Genomic DNA, 21,294 nt, shown 5'->3' with positions numbered 1-21,294 from the left:
ATACTTTTAACTTGATGTTCGATATAAAGAAACTAAAACTAAACACCAAATCATCGTTAAAACAAACATAGAAAAATTAGAGCTATAATGGAACAAATAAATAAATACACATTTAAAAACAAAAAAAGCCAATAACAGTGACAACCAAACAGACCCAATTGCGATTTCTTTATAGTAGGAATAGAAATTGCTTTTGTTTACTGGTTTTGTCATTCTTTTGTTTCTCTTATATTAATGGAGCTTTCAACTATTAGTGTTTTTCATAATATTGTTATTTACTTTATTCTCAGTGTTATTAGAATAAGTCTAATTTTGCGGTGTTATTTTGTATAGATTGACTATGACTGACAATTAAGAGCCTGTGACAATAATTGGCACGTCCGCTAGATATAAAATCTTTTTCTTAATAAAATTATATCTCGTTTATGGCATGCTACAACGTTGAGTTATATCTATTTAATATAGTATATATATATATATATATATTTATCATACCTTTTTTTTTTGTTTGGGGGGGTGGGGGTTGGTGGGTGGGACCGAGACAACCCTGGCTCCATAATTAGCCAACTTGCCTAATAAAGAGCTGTGATCATATAGTATTGTGTGATGAAAAACAAAAAATGTTTTTGTAGTAATTATAATAACGAGAGATTTTTGGCTACTTATAAATAGTCATCCATAATTTAATATTCACAGGTTTTCTGGAAGTGGAATTTAAGAATGTGAATGGCCTTGCTACAACTAAAATAATAAATCTCTTAAATTCAAAAACAAAAAAGTAAAAAAGTATCATGACATTTTGCACATGTGACCTTAGCACATTATATTCCACGTCTTCTGAAGTCAATCATGATGTTTTGAGACAATAAAAACGGCATGAAACTGAATTCGCGTTATGCACTAGCGTGTGCTCACTTTGAATGAAAAAGAGCTGCTTCTGTGTCGCAGCACAGTTAATAATAACAGCGCATGACAGTGAGTAACTCTTCATTTCTAGCCAGACTATTCCTTTAGTGTACAAACAACTACAAACCAATGAACATTAATACATATTGAATACACATTCATAAGCAGAGGACGCTGGGGTGTGAGGGAACGGGAGGCAAAGCCAGAGCTTGAAATGAGGGTTTAGTATGAAAAACACGCAGCATGACACAAACTGAAAGCCCAAACGAACGCTCAATAAACACCACTGAGGATCATTGTACACAAAGTAGGTTTATTTTTATAAAGGAGAAACTACATGCACCACAATCCTAGAGGAATATTAAATCAATCATGTAAGATAAAGCATGCAATCTGAATGGTGAGTCAATAATGCTGGTGTAAAATAACCGAGAGTCACATTCACATGTGAACCTGTGATACAGAAAAAACACACTGAACTGAAGATCCTGACCTTATTAAGATTCACCCAAAAATGAACACTTTTGCTCCTCAGGTCATCCAAGATGTAGATGAGTTTCTTTCTTCATCAGGTTTGGAGAAATGTAGCACTGCATCAGTGTCTCATCAATGGATGCTCTGCAGTGAATGGGTGCCGTCAGAATGAGAGTCCAAACAGCTGATAAAAACATCTTAATGCTGGATTTGTTTCAGTTTTTGTCTTCTCCAGATGTTATTCACTGAAGATGGACTGGTGTGGATTATTGTGATGTTTTTATCAAAAAATTGATCAATTAATCCTACGGCAAAAAATCAATGAAGAGCATCCATTGATGAGACAAACTGATGCATTCCTACATTTCTACAAACCTGATGAAGAAACAAACTCAGTCCTAATCTTAGAGTGACCTGAGGATGAAGCACACATTTTCATTTTTGGTGAACTGTTCCTTTAAAACCTTTAGGTCCTCACTATATTAGTCACAATTAAAGCCACTGTGAAATGCAGGTAAATGCATGTTTTTGCACCTAGTTTTTAATAAAAGTTTAATAGAATCCTTGAATGTTAGCGTGACGTTAAAAGGCCAGGTTTTTAAATGACTATAAAATCTGTAAACGAATGCATCTACTGCACTTCAAAAGTTAAATCACATAATCATGGCGTTTTCAGCACAAACCCAAATTTTCTCTCAGTTATAATGTTTGTGTGTATGTAATGTTTTATTAATGACTCCAAATCACACACATAATTCATTCCGACTGACAGGTGTTTTTGTTTATTTATTAATAGTAAAGCAGACATTGTTATGACGCAATCATATAATAAACATGAAAGGATCTGCTGTGTTTTGCGTGCTGATAATATAAACTGCAGTTTTTGAATAAAATCAGATCATACAGATAATGCAACTTAACATTTATGTGGGTAAAAGAATTATTTACTTGTTTTTCCTAACGTTTTTTTTTTTTTCACTCTGTTTGACAGTGAAAGGTCTGGTGGTTTTAAAATAACAGTACCGTAAAACACATTATTCAAATCATATCTATGCAAACAAACAGAACTAGGTTAGCTGTGAAGCTGTACACTGACATCTAGCGAGTCTGTTTTTAATACTTCACAAGAGATTAAAAATACCAACAATCTTCATAATACTGCTTCAAACACAAATGAGCTAGAAGTGATAAACAACAACACTGTGGAGAACTGTAAACAGGTCTGAAGAACGAAAACACTGGAAGCGCTCACTGCCACAACTGGCAAAATTCGAAATATTAGGCCTTTTAGAAAAAAACACAGACTTTCCCCCAATAAAACAGAACAGATTCTAGAAGCAAAAACCACATTCATTTTCTCCATAAAGTCATTAAACCTCAGAGCTCTAACGATAATTAAATCAGAGAAATCATTCTATATTCTATATACACCACCAGTCAAAAGATTGGAATAATTGTGATTTTTTTTTAAATGTTTTATTTTTTTTTTAACAAAAGTCTCTTCTTCTGCTCACAGCAAGGCTGCATTTGTATTTGATCAAAAATACAGTAAAAACTGGTGAAATATTATTCGAATCTAAAAACAGCTCGTGTTCTATGTGGAATATCTGTTAAAATGTAATTTATTTCTGTGGGATCAAAGCTGTATTTTCAGCATCAGTTACTCCAGTCTTCAGTGTCACATGATATACTGATTTGCTGCTCGAGAAACATTTCTGATTATTATAGTGTTGAAGACAGTTGTGCGCACAATATTTTATGGAAAGTGTGATACACTAACTTTCAAAAGTTTGGAGTAAGTAATACAAAAAATAATAATACTTTCATCTTTCAATAATGCATTAAACTGATCAAAAGTGACTTGAAATGAATTCTATTTCAAATAAATGCTGTTCTTTTGAACTTTCTATTCGTCTGTGAATCCTGAAGAATAAAATATATCACAGTTTCCACAAAAATATTCATCAGCACAACTGTTTCACAACATTGATTAATTTATAATTGATAAATGTTTTCTTCTAACATGCACTTATTTATTTTTATTTTTTTTTAAATCGTAATTAACTTTTGACCGGTGGGTTTATTGTATGTGTTTGTGTGTGTGCATATATATACACACACACACACACATATCAGTCAGTATTGTATATCAGTCTTCAATATTGGTCGTTTTGGCTGTGAATCGCATTCATGATCAGAATTTTCCAGCATCTCTATTGAGAAAATAAAAGGGAAAATACTTTCCTCTGTTACGCTGTGCGGTCTGTTGTTTAGGCTTAAAACTTTAGACAAGACATTGTAGAAGGAGTTTTAAAGAGACTTTGGTGTTAGCTTCAAATGACGTTTTCTAGTGGTTGCAGCAACGAAGGGCAAAGGCATGTTTACAGACACGGCAGCACCGGCGTCCAAATGCTACTTCGTGCACAGTCCTATATTTACACATTACATGTCAAAGCAATCAAGGGTTTCTCTCGTTTGTTCTCGTTTCTATTATTTTAGTCCATATTGTCAGTGGCTGCTCATTCTAGGCACTTTCATGCAACTGCGTTAAAATTTAGTGCAGCAGTCCTCTCGACTCTTAAACTTCAAAACAGCAAAGTTATAACGACGCTGGTAAGCCATCATGTAGATGAGCTGGTGGAAGAGAAGGAACAGAAATCAATGACGGAATAAAGAAAGTGCAGATAACTATAAGTCCTGAAACTCATTCCACTGTCCACACTGCAGGCGTCTAAGAGATATTTAAATATATAAAATAGATAATCAAATTAAATTACAAATAAAAGTTAGAGTGAAAAGGACCATATTTCTCAATATATATATATATATTATAATAAACAATTACATAATTTAATAAATTACAAAGAAATAATAAATTAATAAACAGTACAATATTTTTTTTTTGTGTGAAAAATGTGATTTTAAGAAAATCAAATACTTATGTAATATTATTAAATAAAAATGCATTCATAATAATAAAACTTATAGTGAAAAGCAAGATATCGTAAAAAGTATTTAAATAAATATTTAATAAATTAAAATAATAACATTAAAATAAACATTACAGTACCCATAATATTTTTAGTGAAAAGCATATTTGTAATAATATAAAATAAATAAATAACAAAATTAATATAAACAGTACAAATCATATTTAAAGTGAAAAGCAAGACATTTGAAAAAAAAATTAACTTAAATTATTAATAATGTAAATTAAATTAAATTTTAAATTAAAAAATAATAATAAAATAATTATTTAATAAAATTAAACAATGAAACAAAAACTTAATTTATTATTTTTTTTTAATAATGCAAACATGCATCAGCTGATGGTGACACGCTTGCAGTATTGACAGCTTTACTGATTATAATAGGACTGAACTAGTGATGTTTTGTTGAATCATGATATGTCTTGGTTTTTGCAGACAAAATAAGACTAAATTTCCCTTCAGGTCTCAGTAAAGTATGTGACTAGGAATTGTTTCTATGGCTGACGTCCCACTGGCTGATTTTTCAGTCATTTACATGCATGCCTTTGGCAGAACAAAATCAAGTCATCTCAGGTGGACTACTGGGACCTTCATCGCAAAACTACCCATTAGATCAGGGGCTTAAAGCACATGGTTTGCAGTAGATGGTGCTGGGGATGAAGGGATAAAAAGAGGAGGAAGAGGAACAAACACCCCATATATCTGACCATAAAACAAACATCCGCTTACCAGAGCAATGACAGTCGCTCCGGCTCCGGCACAAGCCACGATATACAGATGATAAGACAGATAGAACTGCAAGAGACGAACGAGAAATCATTTAGATTCACTGCTGGATGACAAATAAACCATAAGATTCTGACTACTGTGTTTTTCATACCTCACTCGTGTTGCAAACAACATTTCAGTGAAAAGTATTTTGTAAAAAAATAAAAAATAAATTATTAAATAATTATTTAATAAATTAACAAAAAAAAAAATACTAAATTAAATAATACTAAATAAAAAATTATTAAAATTAAATAAACATTATATTATAAATGAAAAGCAAAAAAAAAAATAAAAGAAAATAAATATACATTTTTAAATAATTATTATAAAAAAGATTATTAATTAAAGATGAATTCATTAAAAGATTTATAATTTATTATAAAAAAGAAATAACCAAATAAAATAAAAATACATTACAAATAAAAATTTGTAAAAAGCAACCATTTAAAAAAAATAAATATAGTTAATAAAATTAAAAAGGACTTACAAAATTAAAATAAACATTTCATATTTGTAAAATAATAATAATTAAATGAATAAGCAGGTAGAACTAGAAGTTATGTATATCACATGTATACACTGCTGCATGACAAAGTCGGTAAACTAGCGTGTGGCACATTTGTTTTCATAACCTCGCTGGTGTTTTGCCAAATATCACCTAGCGTAGAGCCGCAAGCTTTGCCTGGTGTTGCGTTCCATGGAATAATACCTGCATCAACACAAACAACATTAACTATCACACAACTCAAATCCTCATCAAAACATCAACAGAGCTCATAGTGACGTTCACAAGGGAAAGCATGAGCCGGTTACTTCATCACATCATATTCAGAGTCTCGTACCGTACTGCCGCACATCCACGCAGATGCTGTCGATGGAGGTCAGGTTGGCCATCGGTGAGCGCATGGCAGCGCAGGTCGACCACATGTTGTAGAAAAGAAACAACGGGAACCGCTGAGAAGCCGAAAACCCCGAGCCAGGCGATTCCCCAGGATGTAGGTCAGGAACACGAACTGAGAAAGAGATGTTTGAACAGTTCTAGCAATGGCCCTCCAGACAAAATCACTCATTCTTTTGGTTAGTTAAATACACACACACACACACACACATATATATATATATATATACACACATATACAAAATATATATATATATATATATATATATATAACTCAAATTGATACATATTAGTTTTTTATTTTGTAATATTTTTTTTATACTATTTATTGAAATTATTTTCCTAATTTTATTTCTGATTTTATTTTATTTTTTAGAGAATTCTTTTATATTATTTACATTTTTTTAATTGCTTTTATTTAGCAATTTAACTACTTTAAATTATTTTCCAATCTACTTTGGTACAATATAAGGTTAATGTTATATGTTGTGTGTGTGTGTGTGTGTGTGTGTGTGTATAATATATATATATATATTATATATATATATATAAAACATTTATTTTAGGTCATTTTATCAAATTTTTTTACATTTTTATTTTGTTTTTATATTTTGTAATTTATTTTATTATTTTTTTTAATTACTTTTACGTTTAAGTTTGAATAATATTTAACAGTTTAAGAGTTTTATATATATAAATAATTCTATTTTTTTAATCACTTATTTGCTTTCATTTTGAAATTTATTTTAATGTTTTATGCAAAAAAAAAAAAGCCCAATTTATTTTGATACTCTTTATTTTTAGTTTATTATGAATTCTATTTTATATTATTATTTGTTTTATATATATATTTTTTGATTATATGATTAATCGGTATATGTGCAGGAGGTTTGGTACCATGCCGCTGATGCAGCGTCCGCAGACGGTGGTCTTGAACTCGCTGTGGAGCTCCTTGACGGCGCTGGTGGTGTAAAACCCCTCGGCGAGCAGAATGATGCCGTACAGGAAGAAGAAGGAGGCGATGCCGTATATGACGTACTGCATGAGCTGGATTCTGCAGAAGAGATTTCACAGATGTTACTTGCTTGTGTGTGTTTAGTTTCTGTTCTGACCATCTGGAGCATCATGAGTGTGTGTGTGTGTGTGTGTGTGTGTTAGCGCAAGGTGATTCTGTCATTAACCTCTGTCCTGAAGACTCAGCATCGTTTGAGAACATCTCATCACTGCATGTGACTTTAATTAAAGTCTCGAGATGGAGAACAGAACAAATGTGAAGCGCTGAGAAATCATCAGCAGATGTGAGCAGATTTAACTGAACCCAAAACACTGCCCAGAATTACTCGTAACAGGTGAGTCTTTTCATTTTAAGAGACGATAAAATAAACTGTGAATCAGTGGATGTTAAATGATCAGGTAAACTTCAAGAAACACATTCATTCAGTGCATGATGTCCTGGAAAATCTACTGAGACACTGGAGACGAAAATATAAAATGATTTACTGGGAATCTACTACATAAAATGGTCATTAAACAGCATCTAATGTCTTTCCACGAGGATTTAATTAAATTCATGTCCTTTTCAACATCTGTAAGACCATCTTCTGCTGACTGAAAGCATGCATTTACAAAGATCAACAGATGAAAACATTAAAAAAAAATGTCCTTAACATCCAAAAAATATATATTTATATAAATAATTTTTGTTTTTTTTTTTTTTTTAATTATATTTTGTTTATTGGTTCTAAAATTTTTAACTTTCATGACATTTATTTACATTTCCCTCCAAATTCTCATTACTGTAATTTAAAAGAAATCATATTCTCATTACAGTAATGTGAAAAAAAAGATTTAAAAATTAAGTATTTCTACATGATGCAAGTTTGTATTGATATTCATTTTAAGAGGATGGTACTTTCTCATCTATTGTCATAACTCTATAAAAGAAAACAGACATTTAATGCAAGACATTAAATACAAATACATAAGCAATGGTGTTGTAAATTTATAAAAGTATAATTTAAAATATATACACAACCAGTCAAAAGTTTGGAATAATGAAAGATTTTGTGATGTTTTTAAAAGGCTCTTCTGCTCACTAAAGATGTGTTTTTTAAATTAAAATTACAGTAAATTATGAAATATTATTACAAATTAAAATAGCTGTTTTCTATGTGAATCTGTGTGTAAAATGTAATTTATTTCTGTGATATGTAACTGTATTTTCAGCATCATTTACACTAGTCTTCATGGTTTTTTTTGAGCTGGCAAATCAGCATATTAGAATGATTTCTGACGATCATGTGACACTGAAGACTGGAGTAATGATGCTGAAAATTCAGCTTTGATCACAGAAATAAATTACAGTTTAACATTTATTCACATAGAAAACAGCTGTTTTATTTTGTAATAATATGTCACAATTTTGACAGTGTTTTCCCAGATTCCTCATCACTCACATGTCGGTCAGCATGAAGCGTGGTCTGCGGTGATCTTAGAGAGAGTGGTTTCTCCAGTGATGGTGAGGGTTCCTGTCAGAGCGACGTGTCCGCCGCCACAGAAGACGCGCCACGCCGCAGAAGCACAGGATGGTGCCACCAGAGATGCGTACGGCACGCCGCCCAGAAACATTAATACAAAGCACTCAAAACAACCTGCACACACACAACCACTCGTTACAGTCTGAAGAGCTGTACTCACTTAAACAACACAGCATGCAGGATTCACATTCCTGACACACATGCTTTAAACACTGTATACTAGAGCTGTGTATATAAAAAATGCAGTGGCTGGGGACAACCAAAGTTACTTTTAAAAGTAATGCATTACAATATTGTGTTACTTCCATAGAAAAGTAACTAATTGTGTTACGTATTTACGTTATTTAAAGGGTTGTAAGTAATGCGTTACGTTACTTTTGGGGTTACTTTGTAAATCTGGGCTGGGCTTGCTTGTTTTGTGTTTTTAATATAAAAAACCCAGTTTGTTTCAGCACTAACTAAAATAACTAAAAGAAGTCGTCGGTTTGTTGCTTGAGTATGATTTAATTGGAATCAACGAAGGTCAGTATCAAAAGACATTGGTTATTGGACAGACGTAGTGAGATATAAACATTTTTTGTTTATCATATCGTGAGATATAAACGTGCAATTCTGAGAAAAAAAAAGTCAGAATTGTGAGAAATTAATTAAAGTATAAATCTTGCAATTCTGAAGAAAGTATTGCAAAAAAAAAAGCACATTGGGGGGTGAAAATAAATGAATTACCCTTATTGTGTGGGCTGGGGGGGGGGCTATTCTAGCAATCTGGTACTGAATTAATGGTTTTTGGGCATTTCACAATATATAATCACAGAAAAACTAAATCCCAGCTTGGGCTGTTTTTCCCATTATTGTCCAAAACCTTACAATTACCAGGAATAATTCACAACCAAAAAGGAAGATTGTCATTTACTGAAGCTCATATTAATTCCAAACCTGGGATGCTTTTTATGTTTTCATGTTTTTTGCCATGAGGAAGCAAATGAAATTCCAAGTCATAAGTGATAAGCTTGAAAAATTGTCATGTTGTCGTCACATCAACACTCGTATCACTTCAAAAGACTTGCAATTAATGCCTGCTTAATATGGTACGTTGATGATGCTTTTTGTTCTTGGTGGTTACTATGAAATGTTGTGAATGTAATGGTACAGAGCTGCATGAGGAGTATGGACAAAAAACATTTAAAAATTCCACTTTTGTTTTCCACAGAAAAATATGGACAAATAACAGCATTACAACACAAGAGTCTGTAAACTGACTCTTAATTTCTTCTCTGCTTTTTGGAGGAATTATTCCTTTAATAACGTGCCATCATACTGTGAAGCTCCTAATTAAAAACAGTGTAAAGCAGAGAGTGTGAAAACAAAGACTAAAATAATGAACTGTGTGTGCGTGTGTGTGTTTGTGTGTGTGTGTTGTGGTGTGTGTGTGTGTGTGTGTTTGTGTGTGGTGTGTGTGTGTGTGTGTGCATGTGTGCGCGTGTGTCTGTGTGTGTTTTCCTGCTCAGTCTGGGCAGTATGAAGATGTTAAATTAGTACTTAAAAAGTTCTGCTCCAGATCTCCAAACAAACAAACCAATAAAAAACATGCAAACTTTGGCTTTAGTTGGTTTATTTACCAGAGAATGCATGCATACAACAATCAAGACCATAAAAATGTTTTAAAAAATCTTGAGGTCGTGAGGTGTGTTTGCCTTCTGTTTAGTCGTTCATCTCATCTATTTATAACAGTGTGGTCAGTTCTGGACCATCCAAATGATGATGACTGATAATGGAGCTGCTGTACAGTCATGATACATGATTTATAGTTTACATGTGTAAAGGATATGAACCAAAGCCTCATTTAAACAAGAAATGAAAGAAAAATACTCTGCTGTGAAACTAATCAGCTGTATATTTCAAAAGAATCTGATGCGTGTAAAAGCAGTGTTTGGTCGTAACTAAATGAAAGTAGTGACAATGCAAATTTACAATACATTTTATAGTATCATGGACAGTCATATGCTAGCAGTTTTCAAAAAAATCAAAAAACTGTTATTAAATAACTATAAAAATAATAATTTATTTAAATAATGATTTAGTTAGTTAAACAATTATTTAAATAAATAAAATATTTAATTAATTACATATTTTTAATAGAATACTTTTAACCATTGTGACATTATATCCCCTGATATTGTCATTATCACAGTGTGTTTATAATTCTCATTATTCTCAACATTTTCATTAGGATTTATTACTGCAATGACACAAAAATAATCAATGTTAATCATTTAAACTATTTAAATATTAAAAAACAATTATTAAAAACGTTTATTAAATTATTAATTATTAAAACTAATGTCACATTAGAAAGACATATTACTAAGTATGTAGTAAAATTTTATTTTGATCCTGGAGGGAGAACTGTGCTTAATTGTCATGAAAAGTTGCATTGTAAAAAAAAAAAAAAAAATAAAATAAAATAAATAAAAGTTTTTAAATAGTGATTTTTTTTTATTAATATTATTATTAAATATTGATTCACAGGTTTCTTTTTCCTTTGTTAACATATTTATTTTTGGTTTTGATTTATTTATTTTTATTTTTTTAATTGATTGAATCAGTTTTTTTTTTTAGATCTTTTTTCATTGTAGTTAGTTTGTTATTTTGGTTGTGTCTGTCATTTTTATTAGTTTCTGGATTTTTTTTTTGCATATTTAGATATGCATATATATATATATATATATATATATATATATTATATATATATCTATATATATATATTATATTTGTTTATTCATTTCAATTTCAGTTTTAGTTATTTTAGTATAGGCCTATGAAGTTTAAAGTAAATAAAAAAGTGTTGCCTTAGCAAATAACTGAAATAAAGGTTTTATATTTTCAGTTAACATTTATTTCATTTCAAGTTACTTTTTTGTTTTTAATTTTAGTTTTAGTTTAAGTGAACTATAACAACCCTGGTTCTTAAGAGGTTTTGTGAGATTCATCAATTAATAAAAAAAAAGTGTGTTTGTAAAAAGCCTCAAATGATGAGATTGGAGTCTACATGTGTACATTTATCAGCTTCATCCGGGGCTTGAAAAACAGCAGCGCTTTAATTCAGGGCCCAATTGTGCAGCGTCTGAATCCTGAACGTTCCTCAACGCGGAGGCCTTTTTCCCATTTTCACACAAAGGCAAATTAAAGCAGATATATTAAGCAGCAGAAAGAGGCCCTTTCAGAGCCCGTCTGCGTCCGACAACATTTGTGCCCAGCTTTTATGAGGCTCACCGGGGTGACAGCTTTCTGTCCCAACTAGTGAATAGCTTTTTTCCATAGCAGCGAGTGATTCTTTTATACCCACAACACACACACACACACACACACACACACACACACACACACACACACACACACACACACACACACACACACACACACACACACTCACTCTCTAATGAAGCCACTTAAATGCTACTCTCTATTCCCAGCCTTTCCACAAAACTCTTGGGGAACATGTGATGTTTTGGTCAAATAAGAAAAGGTCAGAATGACCAAAGTCATCAGATGATTAATACCAAATATATTCATATCGAATCATAAATATCTTCACATTACAACAAAACAGTCAAACTAATATTATTTAAAAAAATCGGAAATCTGTAATTGGAGTTGAGAGTTGTTTTCAAAGTAAACGCACATATATTTACATTATTTATTTTTTTAAATGATGCAATGTGGTTACATAAATTGCATTTATTCATTCATTATTTAAATATATAATTTTAAAAATATATAGACACACACCCCTAAAAACGAGAGAGAAAATGAAACCTTTTTTATTACCATTATTTTGTATTTATTTAATTTTTTTATTCTTTCTTCCTTTTTTTGTGACAATAAATCACATTTTCTTCTTCCTCCAGGATAATTTTACTTAAAAAAATCTTTAAGATAGAGTTTTCCACTTAAAAGAGCTATGTGGAGGTTTTTACTTAAAAAAATCTTTAAGATAGAGTTTTCATTTGCTACATGTATGAGCCAACCATGATGTAAAAAAAAGAATGACACCTCGACTGTCCACCACGGTTGCCTCTATCAGCCTGGTAGGCTCAATTGTGTGTGGAGAGTCGGGCCCGAATTGGCGCGAAAAATTCACAAAATGTGACGTCATGCGCGTGTCTCGTCTACTTCTCGTCTACTGGGGCTTACAACCGTACGGCACCCCCAGCCATTATAGTAAGCAGCGGCAATAGTGTTTTCAGATGGACTCTGTGGATGGGGAAGAAGCGACCAGCCTCCGGCAGCACAAATTCAGACACCCACGGACACTCCTCGTAAGAGTAAAAAAAAAAAAAAAAAAAAAAACGTATCTAGTGTGGCAAAAAAGAGAGAGCGTGCGCACTGAGAACGAGCATGAGACTGGCTGCAGTTCCCTCTAACGGCCACTGGTGTCAGTAACGGTTAGAAATTTCAGAACCTACGCAAGTGCTCCTTTAAATGTATTTTTTATATATTTATGTAAATATTTTTATAGACGTATAAATAGCGGAACTTTCAGGATAATTTGGTGTTGTTATTTATTTATTTATTCAAAGTGACCTTTTCATGACAGTTAAGCATGTTTCTCTCGCCCAGGATCAATACTTTTTTTTTTTAATTAATAAATTCTCTCATTTCTGTAATGTTAAAAACTTACATATTTAAAATATTTATATGATTTTTTTTAAATCTAAAATACACAAATATTCTTCATAATTAAATTTTTCGGAATTCTAAAATATTAAATACTACATAAAGACGTAAATTTATTTCTTCACTAATGTTCTTGTTTTGCCTCTAATAATGTTTTTAGAAGAGCTTTATGCTGTATTCACTAAACTGAGCTTCATTCCACAAACACTTAAAATGCTGTCATTACACATCTCTGCTGAAACACCATCTCCCAAAAACACACACAAACAACACACCACATTCCCGAATCACGAGCCACATTTCACTCTTTCCAGCTTTCCATACCAGCTTACAGCTGTGATTACGCCTGATTCCTGACCACAGTCATATTTCACTGCTGCGTTCAGACGTTTACTCCCTCACATACTCGCTGAAATGTGGTCTGTTCTTGAACCAGATCCTGTCTTTAAATGGCACAGGTTTGGTTCACTTTGTGTTGACGGCAGTGGAAAAACAAAGAGTGCTGATTGGGATCGAAGATCACTGACTGTTAGCAGAAACACGGCCTCAAGTTAGACAGACAAACAAACTACACAAACCATCACTGATCTTCAAAGCCTCTGCAACTCCACCGAATCACACTGCCACGCTTTACAGAGCACTGGAGGAGACACTAAACACCCCTACTGTACAGAGCTAAGAGGAGGCCAGGGAGGAGGGAAAAGGGAAAAAAAAAATGAAGAGAGGAGTAGTAAAAAAGAGGAAGAGCAGGAGCGAAGAAAGAAGAGGATGAGGAAAGATGAGGAGGGGAAAAGGAGAAAAGAGGAGAAGAGGAGGAAAGGGGGTGTGGAGAAGAAGTTAAAAGAGGAGAAAAGATAAGAAAAAGATAAGGAGAAAAGGAGGAAGAGAAGGAGAAAGATGAGGAGGAGGAGAAAAGGAGGGAGATGAGATGAGGAGATGAATGAGAAAGAAGAGGAAAAAGGGAGATAAAGAGAAAGATGAGAAGAAAGACAAGGTGAACAAAAGGAGGAAGAGGGTGAGAAAGATGAGGAGAAAAAAAAAGAAGCAGGAGGAGGAGGGAAAAGAGGTGGAAAAGGAAGAGGAGGAGGAGAAAGAGCATAAGAAAATAGGGAAAAGGAGAGAAAGGAAGAGGAGAAAAAGAGGAGGAAGATAAGTAAAGGGGAAGAGGAGGGGAAAAGGGGGGGAAAGATAAGGATAAGGAGGAGATGAAAAAGAAGAGAAGAAAAAAAAAAAGAGAAGAAAAAAAGAAGAAGAAAAAAAAAAAAAAAAAAAAAAAAAAAAAGAAAGATGATTGAGGAGGGGAGATGGATTTGGTAGACAGAGGAGAAAGGAAGAGAGAAGAAGAAAACCCAGTAAGGGGAGAAAAACAAGATGTGTAAAGGTAGAAGTTAAGGAGAAAGAGGAAAAAGAAAAGGAGGAGAAAATGGAGGAAGAGACACTGCAGTAAGAGAAAGGAGGGGAGGAGAAAAAAAAAAAATGAACATGATGAAAAAAAAGAGGAGGAAATAATGGAGAAAGATGCAGTGGAGGAAGATAAAGGAAGAAGGAGAAGCAGAAAAGGGTGAGGAAGAAAAAAGAGAAAAAAGAGAAAGACAAAAATGAGGAGAAGACATAAGGAGGAGTAAAAGAGAAAAGAGGATGACAATAGGGAAAAAAAGAGATGAGAGAACAGAAAGAAGAGCAAGAAGAAGAATTAAAGGAGGAGAAGCTATAAAGAAACAACAGCAAGATACAGAAGATAAGAGGAGAAGAAAGAAGATGAGAGGGGAGAAAAACTCTTAAAAATAGAGGTGCTTCACAGTGATGCCATAGAAGAAGCTTTTTTTGTCTAAATGGTTCCATAAAGAACCTTCAACATCTGAAGAACCTTTCTGCTTCACAAAAGCTTCTCTGTGGTGAAAGAAGGTTCTTCAGATTATAAAAAGATAAGAAAGAGATGGTTCTTTAAAGAACCTTTGACTGAATGGTTCTGTGTGGAACCAAAAAGGCTGTGATGAACCGTGTAAGAGTGAAGGACATGGAGGAGGAGCAGAAGAAAGAAGGAGAAGCAGAAGACTATGGAGGAGGAGCAGTAGCTGTTTATGAGCAGATGCAGTGACTCAGAGCCAAACTGCAAGTCAAAGCCCAAAACTTCTGCTGGCTCCACGATGAGAGCAGAAAGCCAGAGCCGCAATCAGAGGAGGTGCAGCGCACAAAGAGCCCAGTGTGACGAGCAGAGCCTCCATCAGAAGAGCACAAGGTCAGGACCCCGCACTTCCGGACGCTCACAGCACGTCATCCAGACACATTCAGCTCCAGAAAACACTTCACCCTCTGCCAACCTCCAGCTGATCAGAGCAACCAATATGAGACAGAAAACAGATGCTTTCTCACAGTGTCATGCATTTTGTGCATGAAATGTGTTCATGCCATGGAAAAAAAGTTGTAGTATGCAGAGGAAAGGACTGAGAAGAGGAGAAGAACAAACAGAGAAACACACAGCTACAGTATGCAAATGTCTGCCAGCACACTCACAACAAGAAACTGGAACGTTCTGGAAAACCATTATAAAAACTGTAGGTATGCAGAGTAAGTAAAAAAAAAAAAAAAAAAAAAAATGTGAACCCAACAGTGGACTCCTCTTTGGTCTTCTACAACAGACAGAGTGTCGGTCCACAAGTGATTATTCTATAACCAGAATAAAGAGTTGTTAGTTTACAAACATCTCTGAAGACTTGGACTTGTAATTCTAACAAATGCCTGTGAACCCAATATGGTTTAGTGCAATTATCAACTTGCAAAGACTGCGTTGTAATTATATAAATTATATTAAATTATATATATGTGAACTAATGTGCTGTGATCTTTTTACGGCTCGCAGTAAAAGCATTTGAAAACGCAGCATATTCCAAACATCTACCAAAGTTATAAAATCTGTTGACAACAAAAGAGAATATTTCCAAAGAGAAGTTTCCCTGTGGTTTTTACACCAAAATAAAAGCTCTATGTTTTAACCGAGCGGCAACCTCCTACTCTCTCTCGTGAAGCCAACAAGGAAGTGACTAAAACTGCAACTCATCGACTGGCCGCTTGAGGCTGGCTGCAAAAGGGAGTCAGTCCAAAGACCCCCATGTTAAAATGCCCAGCTTTACAGCAGGGAAAAAAAACATGTTTACAGCCTGGTTCAAAAAATAATTTTGGTCTATATAGCTAATTTTGCCCTTCATGACAACTGTGAGGGGGGTGAATTTTTTTATAACTCATCCGTTTAAATTATATTAAGCCTTAAAATTCTGCATAATTAAGGGCGTGGCCACTTGAGTGACAGGTGGATTGCCGCTGCTGACAATGCCAACCAGCTCCCGCCTTTTTGCCCATTTTCGTTTATCCGGGAGAGTCACGCGGTGACGCGCTGTCAAGATGGCGACGGCCCGCTCTACACACTTTGAGCTTCAAAACCACTCTTCAGGAGTCTATGGGTGACGTCACGGACACTACGTCCATGTTTTTATACAGTCTATGGTTTTAACCTTTGAAAACAAAAATACATTAAAGACTGAGACAGTTGAGATTATAAAAGATTGAAAAAAAAATGTATTGGAACTGTACTGTTATATGTTTGTTATTATTAATTACATTTGTATAAATACATTTTAAAATTAGATTAAATAATAAAAATATTAATAATAATTACAATTAATGTTAATAATAATTTTCCTGCTGGGTTTTTTTTTTCTTCAAAATGCACTTAGTTTCATGGCCAGTAAAAAAAAAATATATATAAATTTTCTCAAGTCACCATCCATTGGCAGGTGTGATATAAAGTCAGATTTAGGCCCTGCTTGGACCACTGACAGGCCAATGCATTAAATAACAGAAGAACAAAAAACACTTTTTGACATCAAACTGAACTAGAGTTTAACACGTTTAAAAAATCTAAACCTCCAGTTAATAACCAGCTCTAATGAAACTCATGTGATGCAGTGAAAACACAAGTGCAGTATTGACTTTCCCAATAATGAAGCTACTGTAAGCGGTACCTCGTTTCTCCTGACGCTCATCGTCAGTGTCGTCATATAGAGTTTCCATGTTTATAGAAATCCAGAAAAAAAACCTTCCTCCTTCAAACTTCTCTGGTAGTATTCCTTCGTTTTCTGACTGTGCTTCTCTCTTGCTCAGCTCTGTCTTCTTCCAATCACTGTCTTACCCTGAACCCACAAAGAAACCAGAGATGTTTCCCAGTCACGGCTGCACAAAATCACGGACACATTCCCAGACCCAACACACTGGCTAATGGAGGAGATGGAGGAGGAGACCCACAATCACTGAAGTCCCACCACACACTCCCATGAATATATTAACATATTCAAAAAAACAGATGAGCCACAAAGCAGCCTTCCATCTGCTGCCTGACCCATGAGAACCCACGACATGCAAAGAAAAGGGGAAGATTCCCTCGGACATGATGAATGATGCAGAGAAGAACAGAAAGCAGGAGCAGATGGAGTGAGAGAGGGGTAGAAATGAGAGAAAGATAAAGAAACAAAAAAGAAAGATCAAAGGACAAGAACTCCGAATTGTAACTTGAAAGATTTTGTGGCTGGACTAATGCTACTTATAGTAGTTATCGTTTCTTCTTGTGTAAAGTTTTGGGAATCATAAATACATGAAGTATTGGTTGTGTAAGACTGTCACTGAGCAATGTTTTCCAGGAAACCTTTTCACTATTCTTCATTAACTGTATTCAACATGAAAATTTTTGAATATTCAAAAATTACTCATTATCATGTCTCCCAAACTGGGACTTATGAAGGATAACTCAGACTTTGTTTCTCACACAAATAATTACAAATTGTAAATCATAATACATAAACAAAACATCTAAATACAAAAATACAAATTCTAAAAAAAAAAAAAGAATAGCAATAAATCAATTCTGACTTTTTCTCTCTCTCTTTTTTTATTTAATTTTTTTTTTTAAACATTGCAAATTGTTCAAAAGAGTTGAAATTGTGAGGATGTATACTCACGATTTTTCACTCCACAAAAAAAAAAAAAAAAATAATAATGAATTGAGAGATTCAGAGAAAAAAAAAATCAGGACTGTGAGATTTAAACTCAGAATCATGAGGAAAAAAACACATAAAAATAGTAAAACTGCAACATTTTCCACAATTCTGTGTAAAAAAAAATAATAATAATAATTTTGTAATTCTAAATGTATATATCTTTGATTTCTGAGGTTACATCTCGCAATTCAGTTCCTTTGTTAGGAATTGCAAGTTGTGAGTAAAAAAGTCCAAATATGTGAGATAAAATATCACAAACCTTTTTTTTTTTTCACTCTTAATCCCATGGCAAAAAACAAGCTCTTACTCGCTAAATACTATATTTGTTTACCTGCACATCATGTGACTACAAACCAACACCAAAAGAACCGTGAACTTGCAAATGTGTTGTTAAAACCTTTAAAATATCTAGGACTTCAAGTAAAAAAAAAAAAAAGTTCTGGAAACTTTGCTCCCAAATAGTTCTGACATGATTCATGTGCGCTCATCTCAAACACAATCACTCTGATGCAAAACAAAGGCAGCAGCACTTTTTTGAATTACAACACACATTAGGCCAAAATTAGGAGCAATGAAACAAACTCCTGAATAGCTGCAGAATATGAGCTTGTAAGCTGGTTGTGGGTTGTGACGGGCTCAGCACAGCTGATGGGGTCAAAGGGCCCGCTGAAAGCAGAGGATGGCATTGTGTTCATCAACATGGGCTGAACTGAGGTTGTGTTCACTCACCCGTGAGCTTCAGAGCTCTGTCTGAACACATTACCAGAAGGTTCTCATGACCCACCAGAGCCTGGAGCCCGTACACGTCTCTCACAATAGACACACACCCACACACACACACACACACACACCCACACACACACAGGCACCGCGCTCAGCTTCCCAAGGGCCGACAGAGAGCCGAGATTCCCACAAGCTGTCTGAAGGAAAGGGATAACTGCAGGAATGTGGATGCGAAAGGAAGACGGGGGATGTTTTTTATCATAGATCATGTGTCTCATGTCTCATACCGGGTTTAATAAGCAACAATTTAACTGAAAGAAAATCAAAAGGCTTTTGAACCGGACAAGCTTTGTGAACTAATACAGGCAAAACCATGACCACATGTATCAAAAAAACTTTTTCAGTTCACTAAATCATTTGCAATGGTCCTTCAGTGTTACTAATATTTACTAATTTTAATGACAAACATTATAAGCATGGGCAAAATTATGTTGAAAAAAGTTTTAGTTGGAGTACAGCGTACAGCAACAATATATATATATATATATATATATATTAGGGCTGTCAGTCGATTAAAATTTTTAATCTAATAAATTACGTGTCAATTAATTAATCTTAATCGCAAAATAAATTTTACTGTGAAAATACCCACAAAACATTATTTAAAGCTATTTTTATGTTAATGAGAAGGTATCAAGTAGACATTACAAATTGTAGCTTTAGAAAGAAACATTTGATTTGATTTTACATAAAATGTATTACACATAAACATTTAGGCTAAAACGGGGCCCAACATGAACTATGGAACATAAAGAAGATAGTTTGAGAAACATCTCAGTATTTTTTGTTGTTACCAAATCAGCTATTTGGAAACCAAAACAGCTTTGTTACCAGCTGTCTTCAAAATACCTTATATGTTCAACAAAAGAAAGGTCTGAAATGATATGAGGGTGAGTAAATGACAAAAAAAATAAAAAATTTTTTTTTTTGTTTTGGGGGGGGGGGGGGGGCAGTAAATGTCTTAATTCAATTCGTTCAAAAGGCTGATTCATTCAGGAATGAAGTAAATGGTGATTCGTTCAAAACGTGGATTCTTTCAGAAACTAAACACCGCTATGTTGATGAGGAGATGCACAACAGTTCTGCTGTGGCTTTAGTTCTCTGCAAAAATGAGCAAAAACATATAATATTGTGTTTAAAATATAACACAATATTAACCTATTATTTACTGAACTGTTGCATAAAATCACATTTAAACGTGATATTCAGGACAAAATCAGCACTTGTGATATTGCTCTCACTCCTCGAGTGATACTGTATGACAAAAACTCATACAGGGGCATTTTTTGCACCAATATCTTGAATTTTAGGACATAAATTTTTAAGTACAATCAACTTGTATAAGTCATTTCAACCTATGCAAATTACATTAAACTGACTTAAAAAATCAAGTTTTATTCAATATATATATATATATATATATATATATATATATATATATATTTTTTTTTTTTAAACTTGAAATTAACTTATTTTGAGTTGAAGTAATATAAAAACATAAGCTGCAATGATTTTAGCTTTTACCTATAGTAAAAAATTATCTCATGGCTAATGGATTTCATGTCTTTTATAAAAAAATTTTTTTTTTTGCATGTTGCAACACTGACCTACTTTCTTTTTAACAACAAACATTCATTCAACATCAGGTCACTGATTCAGAGCCGCAACCCAGATACATTTATGTCAATCAATCTGTGAGTCTGTTGACCTGTTTCATGGAACGAGTCGATGACAGAACCACCATCAAGAGTGAATATAATGAAATAAATCACAACATCTACTCCATCACGCGTCACGTCCAAAATCAGAACCCCTCAAAACATTAGCGAGTGTTTGTCACATAGCACAGTTTCTACATGCATGGCTTTCATTTCCAGAGGAAATATATAAATGCAGGAAGTTAGCTCTATAATTATTATTTAGCTCTATAATTCAATTGGTGTTACAAAGAAGAAAGAAAATCATATTACTTTGGAGTTGCATGAAGTTGAGTGAATGGCAACAAAACTGTTTATTTTTAGGTGAAATATTCCTTAAGTATCCTACTTTGACTCTCGCTGACTGTGTTGGGGGGGGGATTCCCTCCAAAACCTAATTGGTAGCCTTCAACCCAATGTTCCCCAGGACCTCTGAATCAGCACATCTCTAATTGCGTGTTTGTGTTGTTGGTTTTTAGGGCTTGGGGGTAACTGAGCTCTTCTGAGGTTTGT

At 33.7% G+C, this 21,294-nt stretch overlaps 1 protein-coding gene and 1 pseudogene across 1 annotated transcript in view; both read right to left on the bottom strand.

The window, feature by feature from the left end:
• Positions 1 to 21,294, bottom strand: part of LOC122138547 (NACHT, LRR and PYD domains-containing protein 3-like) — a 788,161-nt gene that overhangs the window by 83,792 nt on the left and 683,075 nt on the right. The gene's annotated exons all lie outside the window — the stretch shown is intronic.
• LOC122138551 lies at positions 3,803 to 17,443 on the bottom strand (annotated as a pseudogene).

This window comes from Cyprinus carpio, chromosome B9 (assembly GCF_018340385.1).
Source record: "Cyprinus carpio isolate SPL01 chromosome B9, ASM1834038v1, whole genome shotgun sequence".
Classification (NCBI taxonomy): Eukaryota; Metazoa; Chordata; class Actinopteri; order Cypriniformes; family Cyprinidae; genus Cyprinus; species Cyprinus carpio.
Note: the sequence above shows the minus strand (reverse complement) of the source record. Positions and strands in the feature narration are given on the sequence as shown.